The following is a 23,592-nucleotide window of genomic DNA, read 5'->3' as shown; positions in this document are numbered from 1 at the left end:
CTGGTGGATTTACTCCAGGTGGAACTAAAGTCTGATTTAACACTTGATTATATTTCACATCATTCATCCACATCTGTGAAGTAACTAAAGGTATTAGATACATGTAGTGGAGTAGAAGTACACAATTTGCCTCTGAATTGTAGTGGAGTAGTGTAGTGGCATCTGTTCCCTGATCTCACAGCGTATTGTAAATGGCTACTGCCTGAGATCTAAAGCTGTGGTTGTATTACATGTGCCAACTGCTAGGACTGTATTAGGAAATACAGCTTTTAGATGCGCAGCGCCGCTAGCATGGAACAGTCTACAAAAGGAATGGAAGCTAAGCAGTTTGATTCCATTTCATGTTTTTAAAGCTAGGATAGACGCTATACAATCAGAAAATATTGGTGTCTGTAAATGCTACTAGTATACAAACTGTAGTATCATATAATGTCCTTTGTTTTCTGTCATGTTTGTATTAATGTTTGGAACTAATTGAAGCAGGTCACCATTGTAAAAGAGGTCTATGATCTCAATGGGTTTTATCTGTATAAATAAATTTTGAATTGAATTGGAGTAGAAGTACAAAGTAGCATAAAATGAAAATACTCAAGTAAAGTACAAGTATCTCCAAATTGTACTTAAGTACAGTACTTGAGTAAATGTACTTAGCTCTTCCCACCTCTGGTAATAGTTACCCTCCAGCACTGATACTGTACCTGAATGAATCACTTCCTTTCCCACAGACATCTGTAATATACCTGCAGTCGGTGGATTCCTGTACTGTGCAACCATCAGAACATCGGTGAACATGTCATATGAGTAATAGTTTCTTTGACTCAAACTTTACCGTGTTTTGACTGGAGCTCTGGGCGGGTTCATCATCATGTTCTAATGGTTTACTTCAATCACTTTTAGCACCAAGAGTCTTTTTTTAATTTTTACTAAATCATCAGGAACAACATGCTCTTTTATTAACGTATGAGTCAGGACATTTGAACAGGTAATGTTTATTGTCATTCTCCTCCATGGAGGCTTTGCAAAAGACAGGAACAAAAAAGATAGTGCCCGTGGGAGGCTACTGCAATACATGAAAACAGAGAGCTAAAACAACACAATAAAAAACCCCGAATAAAATAGACAATAGAACATAAAAACAGTATATTAAAACAAAGCAATAAAAAGGAGCACAGCACAATGGGACAGGAACGTTCAGAAACTATAGTGAAGATCAAAGTGTGTCCAAGTGCTGAGGTTTATTATGTAAACCACCCCACTGTATATTTAATAATTATCATTTTAATTCCGACACATTAGTATGATTACTCTCAACAAATAGGACAACTTCTGGCCATCCGATAGCTGTATTTATTTTTTTATTTTTTATTTCATATTCTTGTCACATTTGAAAACAAACAGACGTCTTTCCCGTCACTTCCTGTCATCTCCCAAGTGTCCCCCCCCAGATAACTATAGCCAAACGATTAACTTAAAAAATAAATGTTCAGTTTATTGTTGTACTTTTAATACACTGTATGTTATACTTTAGTTTCTCCAGTAAAATACATTACATTGTAGACTCAGTTGTAGATAACAATTAAAGCATGCCAATACATGTAACATTGGGAAACGTGTGCTTGCTGGGCAATGTTAAGCAATGATGTGAAACATTGCTTGATTTCCCTGTTTCACTCCCAGTGTTCCCTGGAGTCCAGGGTGTTCACGGCATCATAATCTGCTTAGCTCCTGTCCGGGAGGCTACCTGTGCTGAGGGTATATTTAGAAGAAGTGATCCTCTTAGAGGAAGACTTCAGCTGGGATTTGGAGATTGTCGGCTGCGTTTGTGGGGAAGTCATGTGAGAATACCAATGTTAATGAATGGGATTTAGCCTCTATTTAAATGATGTGTCTGTCTGACTCATCTCGCTGGGAATCATTGCTTAACAAATGACGGGTTTAAGGATATAATGGAGATTTATTCCACCCTGAGGACTGGAAATTATTACTATAGGCCGTCTTTGCTCGTAAACAATTAAACAGCATTTAACAGCCGCTCATCTCATCTGCGTCAAACAGAAAATAAAAGTAAAGCCCACAGTGTTTCCTGTCATAGTTTTTTTTTCTCCCTGGCGCCCACGCTGTCCGGACTGGGAGTCTGTCTGTCTGACTGAGAGTTACTTCATGTAAACTGCTCCAGATAAGAGCGTCTGAAAAATGTACAACTGTTGATTCCCGTCTTTGTCTTATTACAGACAAGCTGAGACTTCACTTCAACATAACTGCCAGACTGACCTTCAAATCCAGTGAAACTGCATCATCGGTTTGCTGAAATATATCTCACACTGCTTTGTTCCTGTACAATATCAACTCATATTTAGGATTCTTTATCATTCTGTTCTGAACTGTGTGTGCTGGAGCTGACGTCCCAGCAGATTAGGCAGCACACACATCACTGTGTTATGCCTTGGTAGAAGTTATATCAGTGCGTGTAGCTGGAGATGACCTCAAATGTCAGCTGTTTTGCTGTGTCATGTAACCTGATTACTTTTTTGAATGGCAATATAACCTTTACTCATTCAGAAATGTTCACCGGACCAATTACATCTTTTGGCGAAGCAGTCTGACTAACTTACATTTCATTGTATAGTTTGAATGGACCAGATCCATTTGCTTTGAGGAGGTAAAACTCTTAAAAATGTTTATAATTTACTCAAATAATCTCATGTATGCACGCCAGGTTGTTACAGTTGTATCCATCAGGGCAATATTTTGTGGTTGAAGTTGTTCATTAATAAGATGTGTTTCAGTAGGCCCATATTTTGGATTCTGCTCTGATTTAGGTTGTGCTTTCAACTGTTACATACTCTTATCTTATCAGATTTAGAAACATCAGCTTGTTTTTATATCCCTTTGTCTGCAATAATCAAGCATCAGTGAAAACAAAGTGATGACCTCAGCACAGCCTGTCTGCACAACACTTCAGGGTCAGCTGTTATCTTCGGGGAAAGATACACAGTTTACTGTTACCATGCAAGCATCCACACTCTATATCAAATCAATCCCATTATGATCAATTCTTGTTTTACAAGGCACGTTTTCAGATGTGAAAGTCTTAAGAACCTTATCAACCAAGGACCATGTTAAGATGATTCCTGCAAACTGTGAAAACAGTTTGACTTTGAAATGGATCTCAGTTTTTAAAAGTTATTTCCTGACTTCTCAGAAGATTATCCTCTGATCACCTGATCATAGTTTGTCCATAACGTGCAGGTCCACAGATTCAGAATCAGAAATCGATCATCTGTCCCACAGTGGGGATATTAACAGTGTACTAGCAAAGGGGACAGTGCAGATAAAAAAATGCTATATAAAATGAGTAGAGTAACATATTAAGAAGAGGCAAGCCCACGTTAGTCAAATAAACTCCCAATCCTCTCCTTCTTGTTTCATTGTCTTCTTTTACTGTATCAACTTGAACCAGTGCTTCAAACTACACTGAGAGGTGTTTACAACAAAAACCAACCACATCATAGACTCTATACACTACATTAATGCACACTATGCAAACAATATCTTGTTCATCCTAATACTGTCAGTCCTGCACAGCCCTCCAAATTCTGCACATTGTTACTGCACTGCACATATTTTATTTTTACAGGTATACCTATACTTAATCCATATTCAATGCAAATATTGCTATATTTTAATATTATATATATATTTATATAGTTTTCTTAAAACTGTATTAGTATAGTTTATGTATTCAACAAAAACACAAAGACAAATTCCTCGTATGTGTTAACCTACTTGGCAATAAACCTGTTTCTGATTCTGATTATTGGCAAAGAAAGAAAAAAAAGGTTCTATATTCTAAGATCATTGTAAACAGTACATTTAAAGTGTATGCACATCAATCAATCAATCAATCAATGTTTATTTATATAGCCCAATATCACAAATGTTACATTTGTCTCAGTGGACTTCACAGTGTGTACAGAATATCAGTATGACAATACGACACCCTCTGTCCTTAGACCCTCTGTCCTTAGACCCTCTGTCCTTAGACCCTCACACCGTACAAGGAAAAACTTCCAGAGAAAACCCACAGTTTAAAGGGAAAAATGGGAGAAACCTCAGGGAGAGCAACAGAGGAGGGATCCCTCTCCCAGGACGGACAGACGTGCAATAGATGCCGTGTGTAAATTGAAAAGATAATACATATCTCTAACAATATCCATCCAGGACCTATGATCCAGGACCACAGCCTCGACTCAAGATCCAGGGCTCGCGATCCAGGACACAGGACCGCAGGATCATCCATGACTCCGGATCCCGGCGTATATAGACACCAAAAAGAAAGAAATGTGGGGAAGCTGGGTTAATCGGAACATGAGAGTACACAGGTATAGACAGAGAGAAGGAAGAAGTAAGATGTCCCCCGACAAACTAAGCCTATATCAGCAAAACTAGGGGCTGAATCTAATCAGCCCTAACTATAAGCTTTATCAAAAAGGAAGGTCTTAAGCGCACTCTTAAAAACGGATAGGATGTCTGCCCCCCGAACACAAACTGGAAGCTGATTCCACAAATGTGGAGCTTGATAAGAAAAGGCTCTGGCTCCCATTGTACTTTTAGAGACTCTAGGAACAACCAACAACCCTGCATTCTTGGAACGCAATGCCCTAGTAGGACAGTAGGGTATAATGAGTTCTTTAAGGTAAGATGGCGCCTGCCCATTAAGGGCTTTGTAGGCGAGAAGAAGAATTTTAAATTCTATCCTGTGTTCTATAGGGAGCCAGTGTAAGGCAGCCAGAACAGGAGTAATGTGGTCCCTTTTCCTAACTCTAGTTAGTACACGAGCTGCAGCATTTTGAATCAGCTGAAGCGACTTGACTGACTTCTTGGTACTCCCTGATAATAAAGAGTTACAATAATCCAGCCTTGAAGTAACAAATGCTAGTTTCTCTGCATCGTTTTGAGGCAAGATATGCCTGATTTTTGCAATGTTACGTAGATGGAAGTAGGCGGTCCTTGAAATTGATTTTATGTGGGCGTTAAAGGATAAATCCTGATCAAATATAACACCAAGATTCCTTACAGTCTCACTGGAGGCCAAATTAATGCCATCCATAGTTAGTATATCTTTAGATAATTTGTTTCGTAGATTCTTCGGCCGAGTACAATAACTTCAGTTTTGGTCGTGTTTAACATGAAAAAATGTAAGGTCATCCACGAGGCAGTCTTGAATTTTATTTAGATGATTAATTTCATCAGGCTTGATTGATAAATATAGTTGAGTATCATCTGCATAACAATGAAAGTTTACAGAATGATTCCTTATAATATTGCCTAACGGAAGCATATATAATGTGAACAAAATAGGTCCAAGCACTGAGCCCTGTGGCACTCCATGGCTAACTTTGGTTTGCGTGGAAGATTCATCGTTACCACGTACAAACTGAGAGCGTCCAGATAGATAGGACCTAAACCAGCCTAAAGCAGTTCCCTGTATGCCAACTAAGTGCTCTAGTCTTTGCAATAGGATATCATGGTCGATAGTATCAAATGCAGCACTGAGATCGAGCAAAACAAGAATAGAGACAAGTCCCTTGTCTGAGGCTATTAGAATGTCATTTGTGACTTTAACCAGAGCTGTCTCTGTGCTATGATGTGTTCTAAAGCCAGACTGAAAATCTTCAAATAAATCATTGTTTTTTAAGTAATCACACAGCTGTTTTGCGACTGCTTTCTCAAGAATTTTTGAGAGGAACGGAAGATTAGAAATAGGTCTATAGTTGGCTAAAACATCTGGATCGAGGTTGTGCTTTTAAGAAGCGGTTTTATCACTGCTACTTTGAATGATTGTGGAACATAGCCTGATAATAAAGACATATTCATAATATTTAATAAAGAAGTGCTAATTAATGGAAAAACTTCCTTCAACAGCTTAGTTGGAATTGGGTCTAAGATGCACGTTGATGGTTTAGAAGAGAGAATCATTTAATTTAATTGTTCAAGGTTAATGGCTGAAAAGCATTCTAGTTTACTATCTAAAGTAATATTAGAACTTACGTTTCCGGGAGCTGTTGATAACACTATACTGGTCAAAGGCAAGAGGTCATTCATTTTGTTTCTAAGAGTAACAATTTTATCGTTAAAAAAGCACATAAAATCATTACTACTGAGTGCTATGGGAATAGAAGGCTCAATCGAGCTGTGGCTTTCTGTCAGCCTGGCTACAGTGCTGAAAAGAAATCTTGCATTATTCTTATTCTCATCTATTAATGAAGAGTAGTAGGCAGCTCTCGCTTTACGCAGTGCTTTCTTATATTCATTGAGAGTAATATGCCAAATTAAACGAGATTCTTCAAGTTTAGTGGAACGCCATATCCTTTCAAGTTCTCTCGACTTTTGCTTTATTTTGCGGGTTTCGGCATTATGCCATGGAGCTAATCTATGTTGTTTTATTTTCTTCTTTTTCAAAGGAGCAACAGAGTCTAATTTTATTCGCAGCGCATCTGTAGCACTATCAACAACATGATCAATTTGGGGTGGTGTACATTTTGTATACGTTTCCTCCCTTACATGCAGACATGCTATCGAGTTAAGTATTGGTGGAATCTCTTCCTTACATTTGGCTATAGCACTAACAGATAGGTTTCTGCTGCAGGAGCTTTTGACTAATGCTTTGTAGTCTCGTAACAGTACTTCAAAGTTACTAAGAAATGGTCGGATAAAGCAGGATTATGCGGTTCGACTAATAGTTGCTCAATTTCAATACCATAAGTCAGAACAAGGTCGAGAGTGTGATTATAGCAGTGGGTTGGTTTATTTACACTCTGACGGAAACCAATATAATCTAATATAGAGTTAAATGCAACAGTAAGGCTATTTTTATCATCGTCAACATGAATATTAAAGTCACCTACGATAATTACTTTATCTGTTTTAAGTACCAAAGTTGATAAAAACTCAGAGAATTCTGATAAGAATTCTGAATAAGGACCTGGTGCACGGTACACTGTAACAAATAAGATTGGCTGCAAAGTTTTCCAGGTCGGATGCGTAAGACTAAAAACGAGGCTTTCAAAGGAGGTATAATTTAATTTTGGTTTAGTATTGATAAGTAAACTTGAGTCAAAGATGGCTGCAACTCCACCTCCTCGGCCCGTGCCTCGGGCAATATGAGTATTGATATGGCTGGGTGGAGTGGCCTCATTTATGCTGACATATTCTTCATGTCTCAACCAAGTTTCAGTGAGACAGCATATATCAATATTATAATCTGATATTAAATCATTTACCATATTGCTTTAGATGCTAGAGATCTTATGTTTAAGAGACCACTTTTAATCTTCCTGTTTTGTTGCACTGTAGTAGTTGTTACATTTACTTTTATTAGGTTATTATGTATGACACCTCTATTAGGTTTTACCTTAACTTGTCCTTGGGCAGACACACACACCGCTAATATTGGGTATTTTATTGGGTTCGGGATTCCTATGGATGACTGCCTATAGAGAGCGCAGAGAAGCGTGTAAGACTGCGACTCCGCCTCCTGGTCTCAACTCCAGTTTGTCATAGATTAAGTCCACAAAGCCCTGAAATGTTTGCCGAAATGAGATCTGCACCTTCCAGAGTAGGATGAATGCCGTCTCTCTTAATCAGACCAGGTTTTCCCCAGAAGGCTGTCCAATGATTTACGAAGCCCACATTGTTTGCTGGGCACCACCAAGACAACCAGCGCTGAAATGATGACATGCGGCTATACATGTCATCATTGATCAGATTGGGGAGGGGACCAGAGAACATGGTGCACATGGATAGAATAACTTTTGATGTTGTATTATTTGCATTTTGAGTGTTCCAATGGTTCCTAATTGTAAGTATTTGGTGAGCTTGGGGTTGATGCAGTTTTACAGAACCTCCCACGTCATCCTGATCCAGAGAACAAATGATTGTTTGCTGCCTGAGACGCATAAATGGGAGTTGACTGACCCTGAGGATCTGGAATAGAGAAAGCCTCTGGTCAGTGTTCAGCGTGGCCTTCAGCTGCAGCTCTGATGAATAGATCGGCAGTCTGAGGTTAAGATGAACAAACTGACATCACTGTGTTGGTATGTATCTGCTCCACATGTGACAGGGCCCTTTGTGGCAGCCACATGCTTGCAGTGCCTGTGTGTGTGTGTGTGTGTGTGTGTGTGTGTGTGTGGTGTGTGTGTGTGTGTGTGTGTGTGTGTGTGTGTGTGTGTGTGTGTGGTGTGTGTGTGTGTGTGTGTGTGTGTGTGTGTGTGTGTGTGTGTGTGTGTGTGTGTGTGTGTGTGTGTGTGTGTACATGATGTATTCCTATAATTCTGTGCTGTTGTGCTGAAGCTCACACAATTCAGTGTTTGTGCCTGTTGTCTGACTACATGTGTGGCTGTTTTCCCTCATGCCATTTTACAGAAAACACCTCAATCTTTTCCTATCAAAGCAACATTAACATGTCATTTTACACCAGATAAATATTTGATGAGAATTAAACATGTTGTTATATATGTTGAAAGGCTTTTAAGTTCCTAACAGCAATCAATGAAAGAAGGTGGGACTGTAAGTCCGTCCATTACTGTCCACCTGCACTCACGTTCATAACAATAACTTTGGGGGAGTTGTGGCAACATTATGACTTTTAGCGAATATTTGAATCAGATGCTGATAGCTATTTTCATTGGAAAAGAGTTGGAAAAGTTGGGGAGTGTTTTGGTAAAATGTAGTTTACTCTTGCTGGTTTCTGCAATGTTAACTTCTGGAGCAAGTCGGAGCAAACCTTGAATTCATGCCACTGACCAAAAGCTGTTTAAACAAGGTTTACCATTGAGGGGATGGACACACCGTGAAGTCCAAAACAAAGGAACTAACAATAGTAAGTCATTTATACAGTGGTGGAAAAAGTACTCAGATCTTGTACTTGAGTAAAAGTAGAATTACCAGACTGTAGGAATATTCTGTTACAAGTAAAGGTCCTGCATTCAAAATGTTACTCAAGTAAAAGTAGAAAAGTATTAGCATCAAAAGTAAAAGTAGTCCTTGTGCAGATTGGTCCATTTCAGAATAATATATATGATATGTTTTATAATGATTGATCATGAAAGTGTTCTCAAAGCTGGTAAAGGTGCAGCTAGTTTGAATGACTTTGTATACTGCAGGGTAGCTGGTGGATTTACTCCAGGTGGAACTAAAGTCTGATTTAACACTTGATTATATTTCACATCATTCATCCACATCTGTGAAGTAACTAAAGGTATTAGATACATGTAGTGGAGGAAACGTACACCATTTACCTCTGAATTGTAGACGAGTAGAAGTACAAAAAAACAAAATACTTAAGTAAAGTACAAGTACCTCAGAATTGTAATTAAGTACAGTTCTTGAGTAAATCTAATTAGTTTCTTTACACCACTGTATATAAATCCTGACATGTGAACAGGTTGTAAACAGTGGGAAATTATGCATTAACGTTTCTGTATCAATCAAAATCAGGGAATGAAGCTGGAAGAAAAGCAGCTTTGATCAATATTTGTATAATAACAATGTAAACACAGCTTCTTCTTTTTTTAAATAATCTCTTGTAGTGATGAAATGACACACAATCACACTGCCAAGATTTTATAGCAGCTTTTAGCTCAATGTTAAGATACTGTTTTGGTTCACTTCTGCAACTCTCATCATGGTCTTCTTCGCCTGCGTTTCCAGCCAAAAACTCGATGAATCCGCTTTATGCTTCTGGATCAGCAGAGACGAGCAGACATCCACAGTATGTATTCCCTTCAGCAGTTGATGGACACCAAACACAAATTAAAAGAGGAAATATTTCACAGAGGCTATATTTACTGGGTTGACATAAAACGTGTTTGCATTCCCAATGTGCTTTCCAGTTTGCATTTACAACACCTCAGTAGAAATGCAGAATATTCTTTAAATAAGCATGTTTCTTATCTCGGCTGAGGAGAAAAACGTGTTGTGTTTCGAAGAGCAAAATGTGATTTAGCTTTGTGAATTTAACAGCATGCTCACTTTGGCCAAAAGAAAGTCAAGTTCCCATGGACTCGAGATAAACACACTTCAAGCCCCCCCCCACACCCTGCTTCCTGTCCCTGCTGAAAGAATTTCAGCCATCACTGCTCTCATCCTGAGAAGACTCCTCCTTTCCTTTCCTTTCTTTATAATCCCTTCCCTGTCCTGTCCTTTTCCTCTCCCTCCTTTCCTTTCTTTCTCTTTGTACTGAGGTTACTTTAGTTCAGGTCCAATGCTCCCACTCCAGGCTTTCATCAAAACAAATTCTTTCCATATCTCCTCCTGCTTTCCTCTTTATGCTCTGAGCTGGTCAGAGTGGGATGATCCCATTTCTCCTCCTTGATGGATCACTTTGCCAACAAACTAAAGAATGCTGTGCTCTCCAGTCAAAATGCAAAAGGAACATTATACTCTGTTAGTATGAAGAGAAACATATCCTTCTTCCCTTATATATATATATGTATATCTACAATCATCTGTGAATTGAAAGTTAATGTCCTCATTCCAGTGTTGAGTGTTTTTCAGTGTCCTTAACTGGGGAATCCTGCAGAATATGTTCAGACACATCAGCATGACACACTGCTCTCTGTTTCTGCTGCTGCTCTTGCACCACTTGGTTTTGATGGGTCAGTAAAAATTCATCTTGCGTAACTTGTTTTCATTCTGATGTTGTTCTTTGGTTAGATGAAGTCAGTTTATTAAACATCTGGTGAGTGTAATATGAGAGGATTTATTAGATTGTGGCTCCGCTGGTGTTCATGCTATTTCCTTAATGTTTATCTACTGTCAGGGTTGGGGAAAAATAGGACCCAAATGCAGATTGAGGAGGGAAGCGGGTTTCAAAATGAAACAAAGGCGAGCTTTATTTACAAAAGCTGAAAAACATGAATCCATGAACAGGTACTGTAGCACGAGGTAGCATCTAAACAAAAGGTGACTGTGACCAAGATGAAGGGAGACATGAAAGACGAACAATGAACCAACACCGAACACTGGAAGAGACAAGACTAAATACAGAGAGGGGTAATCACGAGACGAGACACAGCCGGGCAGGGGAGGAGAAACACAAGGGCCACAGGTGAACACAATCAGACAATTAGACACACCAGGGAAACTAACGACAGGGAGGAATGAACAGCAAAACAAAACCCATTACCAGACACACAAAACTAAAACCGTGACATGACATAAGAATTGTGACATCTACACAGTAACAGTCTACAGAGCATGCTAAAAACTACTCTAATTTCTAGAGAATTAAGGGAATTATATTTTTCCAGAATGAGTCAACAATAAGTACGAGTAAAGCAAGAATAATAATAAAGATGTGTAAATATAGAACAATTATTCCCCCTCTCTGAAATGTGTCATCTTGCATTCCTACACTGTAGTATTAGGCTGCTACTTTTACTAGTGTTTCTCAAACAGAGATTAAGTTTACCCACTGATGGACTCAGTTTAGAGAAACTCAGGGGAACAATTTTCGGTGACGTTGATGCAACTTGTGGTGTGCCAGGCCTGTGGTCGTCCTCCGTTCCCAGAGACTCCCAACATCAACATCTTGACTTCCTGTTGTGAAGCGGACTGAACCAATCCATGGGACGAATTTAAAGCTGCCATGTTCTCAAACGCATGCATGCTTAAAAAAAATGAAAACAAACTATTTAGTATACTTACCTTCCTCAGGTGTTATTTAAGAATAGGCATGCACACTTTCTATCCTCCCTATAATCAACACACACCTACACCCACTTTTAGTACACAGAGCAGGGGCCGACGTGTACACATACACACACAAACACATACACACACATACCCAGTCTCACGGCATTTCGTGTTATAGTCACAACATTTAATCTATTGATGCGTGTTCACCATCACGATTTTCCCCTTTTTTTCGTGTCACACAGAACGATTTTAAAAGCAATGTATTTGGTAGTATGTTTCGTGCCTGCACCACGTCTTTTTGTCCGGTCGGGTCTGGAAGACCGGAAGCTGTGGGGTTCATAAAAACATGTTCTTACTCAATATCAAGCCACGATTATTGTTTTTAATTTAAATCGTTAAATGTCGGACTTTTTTTGCCGTCCGCAAGGAAAATATATGGGGCTCAGAGCTTTCCTTCTAATTTGTTATTCTTTTCTAAATAACACACTGTTATTTACTCAACAATAACACACAATTATCCTTGTTTTTATGTATTTGTTTGATTCTATAATCTCGGGCTTTTTTGGCGTCTGTCAGGAACTGAATTTCAAAATAAAATAACCAGAAACAGACGTAGGCCTGTAGAGTGGCGAAGTCCCTCCCCTTCCGGTGGACCTCCATGGGACCTTATTTCGGAAAAAGTATGCATTGAAGTCAATTGATCCTGTTTGAATTGTGCCACGCCCACGAATTACACATATGATGTTTGTCAATTTAAAAGATAATTTTGCCAGTAAAAATAAAATAAAAAATGTGTCGTAAAACTGTGAAGTAACACATTTTTTTGTGTGAAACGGTCAATGAACTACATCTCTGGTCTAGCACAACAACACACGTCACCAAGATGGCCGTCATTACTGTCTTGCTAATGCTAAACAAGGGATTGACTACCCTCACTATCACCACAATGAAACACGTCCAGGAGAATGTCATGCAAAGCTGCCTGCCTTCCTTCCTTTGATTCTCTCTGAACTGCCTGATCTTTTTAATGTTTAATGTCAACCATTTGTGCAGATAGCATGAAGTAGAAAAGATCGCCGATGCTAATGTAGCGTTAGCATTTCTCCCCCGGGCTTAAATGGTGTATTATCAACCCAGTCTCACGGCATTTCGTGTTCACCAACACGTTAATCTATTGATTCGTGTTCCCCAACACGATTTGCCCCTTTTTTTTCGTGTTGCACAGCACGATTTATTTTCGTGTTGCACAGCACGATTTTAAAAGCAATGTATTTCTACTGCTTGCAGCACGTCTTTTTCTCCGGTCGGATCGAGGAAGACCTGAAGCTGTGTGGTTCATAAAAACATGTTCTTACTCAATATCAAGCCACAGTTATTGCTTTTATTTTAAATCGTATAATTTCGGACTTTTGTTGCCGTCTGTGAGGAAAATAAATGGGGCTCAGAGCCTCAGAATACTGAAATCTGTATTTTTTAAATATGTTTTTCCTTCTAATTTGTTATTCTTTTCAAAATAACACAGTGTAATTTACTCACCAATAATACACAATTATCCTTGATTTTATTTATTGGTTTAATTCCATAATCTCGGGCTTTTTTGGCCTCCGTCAGGGACTGAATTTCAAAATAAAAATAACCGGACATAGGCATTACCCAAGATCCTCAGCTATGGTTTTAAGCTCGTTTATTGGATGTTTTAGCCGCAATGCATGCTGGGATTTGGTGTTTATATGATATGAAATCATATTAAAAAAATGTGTGTACCTTGTGTGCATCTAGTGGTTAAAGCACGTTATTGAATTATTGTGTTTGATTAAAAAAATATTAAGAGTACATACTTTCATAGGGGGAAAGTATAAATATAGAAATATAGAATATAAAAAATCAAGAAGATACTATAAAGTGATCTCTACAATAAAACAGTTTAGTGCAGCATGTACAAAGATATTAATAGGAGGAGGTGCAAAACAGAAAAACGAATTAACCTTTATTTAAACATTAAATAACAGATTAAGGTCTTCTTTTAAATAAGAAAAAAACGTTGGGGGTATCTATCTACAGATAAATATTAAGCCTTACTTAACGTCTAATATATTGCTTTCCTGCAATGTTAACTATGTTGAAGCACTTATTTTAACTGATATTATGCATATGAATTATACTCGTATGTATGTAGATAGAATAAGAAATGTGCAGAATATGACAGTTTAATGGTGGAGGTTCACACATATTGATAGATGTCTTGTAATGCACTGTTGAGGAACCTGTGACCCAAGTGTTTCATTCATTGCATAACTACACCGTAGTTGTGTATATGATATGTCAATAAACCTTTGAAAATCTTGAAAGGGATGTGCAAAATAGCCATAATATACAGTCTTTAATTAACTATTAGTAGAGAATAACGAGTAATGAATATACTTTATTACTCGTTTCCATTCATGTCAATTGCAGATACATGTTTAGTCTTCTCAAGCACCAACTATCAAATATCTCTCCTGATTGTTGGCACTTAACAATCACCTTACCTGAATTTTACTCAGGTGTAACTAAAGTCTGATTTAAGGGTTGTTTATATTTCACATAATTAATCAGAATCTGCAAAGTAACTCAAATAAATGCAGTGGAGTACAAATACCAGGTTAACCTCTGAATTGTAGTGGAGTAGAATTACAAAGTAACAATGAGCTGTCATGTGGGTATATATAGCGATTTTCACCCATTTATTAATTATAATAAATAATATATAATAGTTTTACATTTGATAACGCCAATGTGTTTAATACTGGCAACTTCTAATTGTGGGAAAAACGAAAACGTTCAGTAGAGACGTCCCATAGAACATTTGGCGAAACACAATAGCCAGCATCCAGCATGTGTAGTTCTGGGGGGGGGGGGGGGGCGTTCGATTCCAGTTTTGGATAGTCTGGCGTGGTTTCGTTCCATTTCACACAGCTGTTTGACGCTCTGCGTAACCTTACGGGGGACTGTAGTCCTAAACGATAGCTGGGGATTATGGGTAGTGTAGTGTCTTCGGCCATCCTAAACTCAGAAAGGTTGACAATCGCAATGACGCTCGAAATGTCCCTTATAGGCCTACGTCTGTTTCCGGATATTTTATTTTGAAATTCAGTCCCTGACGGACGCCAAAAAAGCCCGAGATTATGGAATAAAAGCAAGGATAATTGTGTGTTATTGGTGAGTAAATAACAGTGTGTTATTTTGAAAAGAATAACAAATTAGAAGGAAAAAAATATTTAAAAAATACAGATTTCAGTATCCTGAGGCTCTGAGCCCCATTTATTTTCCTCACAGACGGCAACAGAAGTCCGAAATTATACGATTTAAAATAAAAGCAATAATTGTGGCTTGATATTGAGTAAGAACATGTTTTTATGAACCACACAGCTTCAGGTCTTCCTCGACCCGACCGGAGAAAAAGACGTGCTGCAGGCAATAGAAATACATTGCTTTTAAAATCGTGCTGTGCAACACGAAAAAAAATCGTGCTGTGCAACACGAAAAAAAGGGGCAAATCGTGTTGGGGAACACGAATCAATAGATTAAAAATCGTGTTGGTGAACACGAAATGCCGTGAGACTGGGTTGGTATTATAGAATGATCACCGGTGTAGTACTCTTCAAAGGGTTCACAAAATATGACTACTACTCTTACTGTTTAACATTTTGGGTTACTTAATGTTACTTCATGTTAAGGCTAATAAAAATGACAAGGCTAAGCCGGCTGTAATGCTAACTAACGTGCTTGCTACTAGCTAGGTAGCTAACTTGATCCAGCCACTCCTGGTTCTTTCATCAGACGGGAAGCGAAAGAACGAGCAAGACCCATTGCTGGTATGATAACAACCTGGTACTAAGCACACACAGGCACCTTGTCAAAGTTATCTTATCTTAGCTATCTCTATTTTAGTGGAGGAAAACAATTGTGACATCAGTTATGACATCGCTTACGGGACTCTGGGATTTGTAGTCTTTCTAGTTGCGTATTTTTCATAGTCTTGTATTTCAACAGTTTTACGACAAACTGTGACTTTTTTACATGGAACTGATTTTTTAACAACATCATATGTGTAATTCATGGCACAATTCAAACGGGATTGAAAGATAAATTGTCCCTCTCCATTGACTTCAATACATAATTTTTCCGAAATAAGGTCCCATGGATAGATGGGCATTGTCCGTGCCAAATAAACGATTAAATAAATAAATATCATACAACTACGATGTAGTTATGCAATGAATGAAAAACTTGGGTCACAGGTTCCTCAACAGTGCATTACAAGACATCTATCAATATGTGTGTATACCTCCACCATTAAATTGTCATATTCGTAAATTCTGCACATTTCTTATACTATCTACATACATAAGTGTATAATTCATATGTATAATATCAGTTAAAATAAGTGCTTCAACATAGTTGACATTGCAAAATCATATATGTTCTTGTTTATTAACATGTGAGGAACTATATAATTAGTTCTGAAAGCAATTAAATAATTCAAGTTTTCAAATAACAGCCCTTTTATAAATGTCCATGCTAGTGGACGTCAGGACCGTCTTCATGGACTTTATGACTCAATATTGTTGCAGGAGATGGAACTGAAGCAGACATTTTCTGTACCAGATAGTTCAGGGAGATTCAGATGTTGAGCTCTCAGATGATGAGAGAGATGAGGATTTCACACCTTGGATAGAAGAGGGTCAAGAAGAAGGGGGGGAAAGATGCAGGAGGCTCCATGAGCGCACAGATACATACATAGAGACAGATAGGGATGAGCTGGAAAGACATGGCCCCCTGTGGGCCAAGAGTAGCACGTATGTCTTATTGTTGTTTTTATTTTAAGTGGAGCCATGAAAAATGAGAATTACCTCAGGAATGCAAGCTTTGTTTCTATGTGAGCATGGTCAAATGGAGACCACATCCATAAAACTAGTCAAGATGACCCTACAGCCTGTGCCGACTGGAGTCAATGAGGTACTTTTCCCACTACATTGACTACAAAGTCTTTGAAGATCTGGAAAGATTCACCAAAAACCAAACTAGTTTTTTATTGACCAAATAAACAGCAATGTTCAAATCAATTACTTATTTATGTTTTAAATAAAGGTGAATGTATTATTGTATTAATATCACTCTATAACCATAATACGTTACATAGTCTATCTGTTAATTTTGGCTGTCTTTTCAAACTAATATGGTCCCGACGTCCTCTACAGTGGACATACTGTAACAATTTAAAAATAAAATAGAATAAAAAAAGTCTAAATTGCAAGATGTTTTTTTAACCCTAAATAGGTAGGAAATCACAAAAAAAAGGAAATTGGAAGACACTTTTTTTCCTCGGTCCCATGGAGGATATATTAAGAACATAGCACACAGCTTCCGGTCTTCCAAGACCCGACCGGACATAAATACGTGTTGCAGGCACGAGACATACTACCAATAGAAATACATTGCTTTTGAAATCGTTCTGTGTGACACGAAAAAAAGGGGAAAATCGTGTTGGTGAACACGAATCAATATATTACATGTTGTGACTACAACACGAAATGCCGTGAGACTGGGTTGCACACACACACACACACACACACACCTTATCCCTTTTGGACGTTTTCCAGCATCAACGAGGCATGAGTTGGATGTTTGTTTGTCCTGCAGTTTGGCCGTTAAGGTTCCCAGGTCTAATCTGTCTGTCAATCACTCGCACATAAACACATGTGTTTGTACAGACTCCCCCCCACATTAACTAAGTGACCTTAACCCTTGAACCAAATCTTAAAGGAAAAGTTCAACATTATGGGAAATACACATGTTCACTTTCTTGAATTATATGAGAAGACTGATACCACTAGATATACAGTTACCATACAAGTGGTACAACTGGTGATAACTACTGATATATGCAGCTACCGCCAGCTGTCGTTGGCTAATTTAGCTTAGCATAAAGACTGGAAACATGGGATAATAACTGAGCTGACTACTATCCCCTGCAAAGCTCCGTAATTATCTCCTATCCTGCTGAATTTGTACAAAATAAATGAAGCTTAGAAACAATTCTGTCAGACAATGTTTTGGTCTGGACCAGTAATTTGTGCAGTGTCCGCTGGTTGCGGGGCAGTAAATCCCCTGTAAATGTATATTTTCTTACTTTTAAAATAAACTATTTAAAATATATGTTAATTTATTATTTTTAAAGGTACTACGAATGGATTTTGTTCCGTCAAATAGCGTCAGGCTAGCTGTTCCCCTCTTATCAGTCTTTAAGCTAGGCTAAATTAGCTTCTGGTGTTTGCTAACATTTAGCCTACCAGACAGATATGAGAGGGTTATGAATCTTATGATTTACTGTCCCCCAAAGTGTTGTACCATTACTTTAACCATAAAACTGTTATGTAAAGACAAAATCCTACTAGTTGCTACGTTCCAAACCATCTTCTGTTCTGCAGATATATTCTGTGTCCCTGCTTGATTCAGGCTCGGTGATAAGTAGAGAGGTGATCATCCGGCCACGTCCCTTCCTCTCTTTCTTTGCCTTTGTCTATTTCTGTGTGTTTGTTCCAAGCAGGGCCCTGACCCTCTGGAGGACCCCTGAGCCTTGACAGAGAGGAGGGGGGGAGGCAAGGAAGAGGAAAGAGAGAGAGAGACAGGGAGGCCAGAAGAGAGGAGGGGGAGATTGTGGGAACGGAAGGAGGCTAGAGAGGTGGGAGGATCAGCCCTGGACGAGGAGGACGAGGAGGGGGGAGGTGGGAATGGGTCAACATATTGATATTGTGCATCTATGACTCTGTTGGTGTATGGCTAAACCGTTGCATTCTTTCATTTGATGGCCTTCCATAAAGGCAGCAGGGGAAGTGATTCGGTGCTGTTTGTGTTATTCTCTTTGCAGTGTTTATGTTAAAAGCAAGTATTTTAAGGCTGGCCTGACACATTTACGGTGTCCTGTGTTATTTTGCCCCCGGCCCTCTTACATCATTCACTGTTTTGTTTTCCACCAACGGCTCAATCCGGGAAACACCGCTGGAAAATGTAAGAGGTCCTCTGCATTTACAGTCCCAGCAGCAGCAGATAAGCCACTTAATATTCCCCTGGGGTCAACATTAAAAGCTGTGAAGCTGAGTATTATTTTCTTGAAAGGTTACTAATGGACACTATTTAGCAAATGCTTTATTTGATCTTGAACTTGAAAAATGTACTGTTAATATTTTAAATGGCTCAAGATGTTTTCTCAAAAAATAATTGTTCTTCTGTTGTTTCTAACTTCATACATCAGAAGATGTATCCACAGTTCTTATAGCATGACAAATGACAGTGTCGAGACTACAACATATTTATTAAAGCTGATATAAACATTATTCTTTCTCAAATTTTCAATTTCACTTAGTGAAATAGTTGACCTCTCACTTTAAAATACAGCTCTTCACTCATTAGAAAATGATCATTTCATAAATAAGGAAATGATTAATCTTCAAAAGTCAACAGATGGACGCTCCATGTTTGTGAATGAGTCAGGTTACAGTGCTGCTCTGATGCAGGGTAACAGCTGGAAACGACTCTGAGCTCATCTCTCTAGTCAGTGACCTTTTTCCTCTTTCTGCACTTTTCTTTCTCTGGATGTTCTTTGTGTATATCTATGCCCAAATAAAAACTGTAAATACAAGGATACGGCTTTTTAAAACAACTTGTACACTGCTCCTTTTATTGACCTTTCTTTTTTCCCTATCGTCCCTCTTTCTGCACTTTATTTTCCTCCTTCCTCTCTCCCCCCTCAGCCGTCCCCCCTGAGGCTCTGCAGTTTTCTTCAATCACAGCAAACTAAATGGAAACACTTGAAATCTAATTTACTCACAGATTCCCAGAATTCCTGGCTGTGAGGTCACTCAGTGTCTCAGTTGTGCTCATGACTTTCACTGCTCGGAAATGGAAATCCGACCCCGCGCTCAGCAGGAACCTGTGGGCTGGATGTGGGTCAGGACCAACCAGGCTGCAGACAGTATGATATCATCATCCTTCCAAGGGCCATCCCCATGTTGCACCACAGAATATACTGTATTTCAATCTGGCAAGAAATTCTAAAAATCGTACCTTCCGTGGGTCCATCATTACAGCCAGGGTTTGTCTTGACTAACACTGTTCACATTTTGAGATCTTTGTTATTTTATAATCAAGATCTAAATGTTGATGCGTGAAATTAGGTCTGAAATAAGATGAGATAAGATGAACCTTTATTTCAGGTGCTATAGAATTAACTATAACTATTGTATTAACAGTATGAACGACAAAAACAACACGAGTTAAACTCTGATAAGGTAAATATGGGAATTAAAAATGTACTAACACGTTGTTATATAAAATGTGACATTTTAAATTATGTATAGCTTCAGTGAAGTACAGTGTGTTTGTTAATAAAGTGTTTTATTACGTTTTAAGTTTTATTAAGTAAGTCAACTTTCTGTGAAGCAGATTGGAAGTGAGTCATCAGAGTGTTGCTCAATGTTGACTCACTATTGTGAAATCTGTGAGACTACATTCAGGACTAATGAATTCCACCTGGCTGAGGGAGCCTGTTGCATAATGACTCACAATGACAAGGGACACACTGGCTCTGTCTGCCAGGGTCGGTTTGCAGGACCGACATGGTGCCATGTTACAAAGAGCGCACAAATGATCTCTTCCCTTCTTTCTGTAAATACATCCGATAGATGATGCAAATAGCCAAACTGAAAGAAGATGCTGTCCCCCCCCTTTCTACTTTCGCTTCTTACACAACCTTCTTGGGGTTAAACTCTGTCAGAGAATACACACAAGCCTCCACCTCCCCAACGTTGTCCCTCAGGGCTGGACAAACGCCAACCGCTCTGGGGGTCTCAGCAGGGGGGGGACACCTGGGGGGCTGGAGCTCTGCCATGGGGCCTGGAGAGAGAGATCCTTCCCTCATGTGGACCCACCCTGTGCTGCACTGATTACATCTTGATTTACTTAGGTGATGTCATATCTGTGTGTGTGTGTGTGTGTGTGTGTGTGTGTGTGTGTGTGTGTGTGTGTGTATGTGTGTGTGTGTGTGTGTGTGTGTGTGTGTGTGTGTGTGTGTGTGTGTGTGTGTGTGTGTGTGTGTGTGTGTGTGTGTGTGTGTGTGTGTGTGTGTGTGTGTGTGTGTGTGTGTGTGTGTGTGTGTGTGGCCTAGCATTACTATACTTGTGGGGACCTAAATCTGTTTACACAGTCACGTGTGGGGACTCGTCTCCCTTAATCATTAATTTTAGGGTGAAGACTTGGTTAGGTTTAGGATTAGGGTTAGGATTAGAGTAATGTTAAGGTTAGGGTTAGGGTTAGGCATGTGTTGGTTATGGTTAAGGTTAGGATAAGTCTCCAGGAAATGCATGTAAGTCAATGTAATGTCCCCTGAAGTGATGTATACATGGTATGTGTGTGTGTGTGTGTGTAGTACACTTCAGTCCCTGCTGTCTGATATAACCTCATCTTTCAGTGACTCTATGAACTTCTCTTCTTATCTGGTTTACATTCCATTCTGTTTCAAACATTTACAGATTGAGAGTGGTACTGTGAGCTAGAGAGAGAAATAGTGTGTTTGCGTTTACGCACTGTATGCGTTTTCAAAAAAGTCTTCCGTAGTAGTAGTAAAAGATCAGAATGATTCTCCTACCACAGCTGTGTGTGTGTGTGTGTGTGTGTGTGTGTGTGTGTGTGTGTGTGTGTGTGTGTGTGTGTGCGTGTGCGTGTGTGTGTGTGTGTGTGTGTGTGTGTGTGTGTGTGTGTGTGTGTGTGTGTGTGTGTGTGTGTGTGTGTTGCTCTCACAATAAAGTTGTTTGTCATACACAAGAGTTTTGACGTTTTCAGGCTTGGAGGAATAAAGTTACATGAAATGAAAAAACTCTTCCCCTACAAGATCCCCAAATGTGTCCGTCCTGAGTAAATGTGGGCTACTTGGTTACATTCCATCACACATGACTGACAAGGTGTACTGTCTGTTCCTGATAAAGACCATAAACTGTGTTGCTCTTACAATAAATAAAGTTGCTCTTGAAACCAAAGTGTTGCTGCAGTTTGACCTCTTCTAACTCTTTCCCTTCTTCAAGCATTTTGGGAGTGAAGTGGAGCCAGAAACCCTAAACCCTAAAAGTAACATCTCATGTTTTTTCACATGTTGCAGTGTTATTGTAAGATGCTGCTTCAGCGGAAAAGACGCCTGTGTTTCTTTGCTGACGGGCAGAAAGCACTCACCAGTGAATGAGAGAAGAGGGACTGGCTTTAATTTGCCTTGTCCTGCAGGAGCCGTAAACAAGATGCGTCTGCACTCTCCATTTGTTCAATCCTCATTACTCGCTGCAATTAAGCTCAGTGCCAACCCTGAGGAGAGAGCCCCTGTACCTTCTGCTCCAGCAGGTCTCCACTGAGCCAGCAGTAGGAATTGTAAGGCCCATTTAAGTATCTGATTATTCCCCATAATGCAGAGACTTTATGACTCTGTGGAGAAAACAAGATGTGTTTCATTGACCCAGATACTGCTGCTGTAGCAACCAGGCTACATAGTTCCTTTATTGGTGATTCAAACCAGTGCAATGTTTTAGCCCCTTCATGCTACATATACATATTAAATAAACACATATTTAAGGAATAAAATCAATACAAAAGATTTAACTAGTTAATTTCAAACATATTCTTATAGACTTTGGTGTAGTGGTGAGGTTAGTGCAATAACTTTTTATTTAATTTAGATCCTGATATTAGCCGTAATTAGGTGTTGAAAGCTGCAGTTGCCAACTCAACATTTTATATTGAAATATTATTCAATTTATAACAACCTAAGGAACGAAAAAGACAGGACAGGTTTCAACTGTTTTTATATATCTTTACTGTAAGCCTGAAATATTTCCTGACCCTACACTTTCTGCTTGGCAGAGTTTTATGTTGGAGGACCAATAAAGATTCTTTAATTTGGAGAGAGTGTTGATGCTCTGCTCTGTTGCACTTTTTGTTTCAGCCTCATAAAGCAGCTATACAAAGCATTAAAATAACCCTGCAAAGCTGCCGTTTCCAATACAGCCTGACAATTATGTATTTATTCTAAGTAATCTGCATGATTGATGATTCTTTGAACAAATGGTTGTCCATATGAACAATAAACAGAGCCTGCTGGGAGACCCGTGCCGGATCACTGGTGTCGCCGTTAGACTGTGGTTACTGTCTGCCTGCTGCTGATCCGATTAAAGTCTTCATCATCTGCACACCCTCTCCCAGCAGGAGGCCAACAGCTCTCCTATTGGCTCCATGAGGTGCATATGGACAGACAACCACTTGCAGAGCATTGAACTTAAACAGGTTTACTGTTTTACTCAAGTACTTTACAATCTTTAAGTAACTTTGACTTTATCTAAGTTTTTTCAATGTATTCTACTTTATCCTATTCCAGCCAATATTGTATTGTCTGGTATATAACGCCTTTTTACTACACTACATTTATTTTACAGCTTTAGTTTCTTTACAGGTTGAGATTTGTAACTAATAGAAAATATAAATAAATAAACATTATATTATTGGTTAAGATATCCAGCAGTAGTATTCAAAGTTATTTAAATGACTGATGCCACCTTTATCAGCTGTCATAAACACATTCATGCATTCATAATCATAATCCACTATTTTCATTTATATGATTCTGAAAGTACTTTCACTTTTGTTACTTTTGTACATTTTGATGTCAATAATTTTGTACTTTTTTGAATAAATACGAATTTAATTGCAACAAAGTATTTTTTACAATACAATATTATTTGTAATGAAGTAAAATATGTGAGTACTTCTTACACCTCTGAGTGTACATCAGTCTGAAGCCTCATTTATCAGGAGCTC

Source organism: Gymnodraco acuticeps, unplaced genomic scaffold (genome assembly GCF_902827175.1).
Source record: "Gymnodraco acuticeps unplaced genomic scaffold, fGymAcu1.1, whole genome shotgun sequence".
In the NCBI taxonomy this organism is placed as follows: Eukaryota; Metazoa; Chordata; class Actinopteri; order Perciformes; family Bathydraconidae; genus Gymnodraco; species Gymnodraco acuticeps.
Note: the sequence above shows the minus strand (reverse complement) of the source record.